This window comes from Echinops telfairi, unplaced genomic scaffold, assembly GCF_000313985.2.
Source record: "Echinops telfairi isolate 266 unplaced genomic scaffold, ASM31398v2 ScPeMD7_655;HRSCAF=1070, whole genome shotgun sequence".
NCBI lineage: Eukaryota > Metazoa > Chordata > Mammalia > Afrosoricida > Tenrecidae > Echinops > Echinops telfairi.
In genome coordinates this window covers 19,493,431-19,497,375 of record NW_022104553.1, presented here as the reverse complement: position 1 = coordinate 19,497,375, position 3,945 = coordinate 19,493,431, and the positions used below count along the sequence as shown (strand labels likewise).

At 40.7% G+C, this 3,945-nt stretch overlaps 1 long non-coding RNA gene across 2 annotated transcripts in view; it reads left to right on the top strand.

Moving 5' to 3' along the window:
* LOC123521971 overlaps nucleotides 1-2,691 on the top strand; it is a 6,985-nt gene extending 4,294 nt beyond the window's left edge. For both annotated transcript variants that reach the window (XR_006680299.1, XR_006680300.1), the window contains exons 3-4: nucleotides 2,092-2,229; nucleotides 2,437-2,691. This is a non-coding gene — a long non-coding RNA (uncharacterized LOC123521971). The remainder of the gene's footprint in view (nucleotides 1-2,091; nucleotides 2,230-2,436) is intronic.
* Nucleotides 2,692-3,945: the final 1,254 nt, after the last annotated feature.

Genomic DNA, 3,945 nt, shown 5'->3' with positions numbered 1-3,945 from the left:
CATTTTATTGGGGGCTCATACAACTCTTATCACAATCCATACATACATCCATTGTGTCAAGCACATTTGTGCATTTGTTGCCCTCATCATTCCCAAATCATTTGCTTCCCTCTTGAGCCCTTGGTATCAGCTCCTCACTTTTTCCTCCTTCCCTCCCCGCTCCCCTCTCCCGCATGAACTCTTGATGATCTATAAATTATTATTTTGTTATATCTTACACTGTCCGACATTTCCCTTCATTTCCCTTCACCCACTTTTCTGTTGCCCCTCCTCCACGGAGGAGGTTATATGTAGATCCTTGTGATTGGTTCCCCCTTTCTACCCCACCCTCCTTCCACCCTCCAGGAAATCTTTTATTCCAATAGGATTTTGTTTTTTGTTTCTAATACTTTTGCTTGAGAGGATTAAGCTACTTATAGGACTCAAATTATCTCTCATTTTCCTTTCCAAAAATAATACCTTGTGTTCACTCTGTATGTTGTGTGTGTCTGTGTTTTAATATGTATGTATCCATGAGAAAATAGCCATCTTAAAAGTTGCCTTTATTTATTGTATGTTTGTGTTTTCTGGGTCTAGTAGATTCTAAGCGCAGGGGCACTGGGCAGAGGATATGCTTCTGTCCCATATCTTCTTGGTGGTAGTCAGGTCACCCTTTTATTCTCCTGGGGTGACGCATTCCAATTTGCTTGTTATGGTTCCATTCAACATATTTGCCTGGTCCTACCTCCACAAGGCTGTTACACACCTTATTTGTATTAGCAACTTATCCAATTCCTATGGTGGGCCACAATCACCTTATTTATATAGTCCTACTCAATCTTTTTATGGAAGTTACGAACTGTGGCTGAAAAGACCGTATAAAAGCGATCCATCAGCCACGGTGGGCGGAGTGGACTGGGATAAAAAACAAAGTGATCCATCATACTTCAGTTGGGTTTCTTTTCATGCAGTGTCACTGCCGAAATTTTGGTATGCGTTTATGCAGACCTCATGACACAATTTGCCTTTTTGGCTGTTGTTTTTCAGTAGTCTTTTGAAAAGTTCATGTTAAGATTTAGTGGTACGAGGTGGGGCGGATTTAGTGGGATAGTCTTTTCCTTACATGCGTGGTCGAATACACTGATGTGACCAATTGAACCTGTATTTGCACTGTAGAAAGTCTTGAAAGGTTATGTTTTCCAGTAATTTTATAACTGGCATTTAAGCTTTTAGATTTATTGAGCCCCAACTGTTCACAATATGCTCCTATCATGTTTAAGCTTTGTAATATTCCCACTGTTGTCTTTTCCCCCCTCCATTTGACCTTTTCCCCATCTCTTTCTTATTCAACCCTCCCACCACTTTCCCAATTTTATTAATTTATTCCCTTCTCTCCTGCCAAGAGAAGTCAACTATTGAGGTTTTAAGTTCTCCATTGCTCATGTCTTTGTTCCCTATTTCATTAATTTCTGAAGTTCATTATTACCTTCCAGATATATAATGCTTATTTGCAAACATGTAAGGATCTCCTACCATTTCCCCGAAAGAAAGACATCCTCCGAAAATAAGACCTACTTACAGTTTTGCCTCTTGCTGAAATATAAGGCATCTCCCCGAAAACAAGACCTCCCTGAAAATAAGCCCCCTTGAAGCTACTGGACTCTGGACCATAGTGGTGGATGCCACCGCACAGCTCACTATTGGCCACAGCGCAACCGGCCAGACAGGAAGGGCGAGGTCTCTTTTATTAAAACAATAAACAATAAATGTGTATTGTATTCTTCTTCATGGAAAAATAAGACATCCCTGAAAATAAGACCTAGCTCATCTTTAGGAGCAAAAATTAATATAAGACACTGTCTTATTTTCGGAGAAACAGGGTAGTTATTCTTGTTATAATTCTCTGGATTCATTATAATATGGTCAGAGAATCCATTCTCTGTGATTTCATTCTTTTGAAATCTTGTGAACCTTTTTTTGGGGTACAGCATATTGTCAATCATTGACAATGGTACATGCATTGGCAAAACATTTATTTTCTACTGGGCCTAGGGTTTTGTATGTGCCAGTGAAGTCAATTTTATACACTGTGGTGCCCAAATCTTTTTTCAGAGACCCAAGTGGTATATATGTACTCCCGAAGCTAAATATCATCCTTTCTGGAGAACGATCTACACAGAAGATAGAGAGAAGAGGATCCCGGTTGCTGGCGGCCATATCTCAAAACAGACAAAAATGATCAACGCCCAGGTGATTTTGTTGTTTTTTTCTTCCCTTTATCACCTCAGGAATTTGTCGTGTGCTGTTGAGTGGATTCCAACTCATAATGACCCTATAGCACAGAGTGGAACTATTCCACCGGGTTTCCTAGTCTACAGTAATTGTGGGAGCACATCACGAGGTCTCCCCTCCCGTGGAGTTTCTGGTGGGTCTGACTGCCAACTTGTCCATTCACAGCTGAGCCCTTGAACATTGTGTCACGTGAGTAGTTGCCTGCCATAAGAACTCCACTCGGAGCCATGAGGACTTCTAAGATCTGTGCCGTGAAGGTGAAGAGAAGGCAGGGATGGTTCTTCAGGGGTGTCACTCTTTCATGGCACGTCCATCTCAGGAACGGCTCCATAGTTCTTCCTAGGGGTGAGGATGGTGTTTTGCTCCACAGCCCCCAAAAGGCCAAAGCAAATTTCCTATGACTGTTTGGTTGTTGTTGTTTTTTTAAATCATTTTATTGGGAGCTCATACAACTCTTATCACAGTCCATACATACGTCAATTGTGTCAAGCACACTTATACATTCGTTGCCCTCGTCATTCTCAAAACATTTCCTCTCCACTTCCTATGATTGTTTATTACAAGATACCTCCGAGACCTCGTGAGAATAGACGTAGCAAATTCAAGGGACACTGTTTTCCAGAGGGCCAATGTAAGGTCACTGAAGGGCTCAGCCTTGTCACTGTCTGGGTTGAGTTAGCAATTGAATCCAAATGGCTGAGGAAAAGAGAAGGATTCTGTAACTTCCGAACAGGCCTTCATGCCCAGGTAGCTGAACTGCTGTTTTAGTACCAATTTGCCAAGAAGGCATGAAGGAAATGAGACCAGGGAAGGGTTTGAATGGTTAGGATCCATCGTATTTGCTTTACACCCTCACCTCATCTCAGAAAATGCAGACGCCTTCCCCATTTTGACATCTGATTTCAATCCATTCTGTTTCTAATTACACAAATGACTTGTGGGTACATTTTTAAAGTAAAAGAATAAAAAACTCCCAACAATCAAGGAATGTGACCCAGAAAAGCACCTTTCCTCTTCATGACTCTGGCTTTCTGCCCTCCCACTGCTTTATCAAACGATCAGGAGTGTGTCCTGGGTGTCCCGAGCTCCGTGTATGCACCTGTGTATTTACGTATTAATATGTGTGTTTGCGTCATCCCCTATACTGATACATAGTGGCAAACCCATTGACCTAAAATGGTACAGTATGGGTATCTGCAAGAATCATGTCTGCAACTGATGCAGAATGCTAATTATATAAAATTACATTTGTTTATAGTCAGACTCAGAAGAATGAGTTCATCTGTATAAATAGACGAGTGCCTACACAAAGTGATTCATAAGAGCATCCGTGTCTTACATCTTTTCCAACACTTAATAATGTGACATCAAATCACATCATTTTCAGCAGTATCAGTGGTCCCATATTACATTATCTTATTTGGCATTTTTGCTAATCACAGGTGAAGTTTAAGTTTTTTTCTTGCATCGTGGTTGGTCGGATAAAATTTTTTCTTTTATAAAATGCATGTCATTTTTCCTTATAAGCAACTTTTCTCTAAATAGGTTTACATCAAGTAATTCAGAATGTGGTAAGATTATCAGGCTTTAAGAATTTGCAGGTAGCAGGGAAGGAGGGGAAAAAATGAGGAGCTGATACCAAAGGCTCAAGTAGAAAGCAAATGTTTTGAGAAT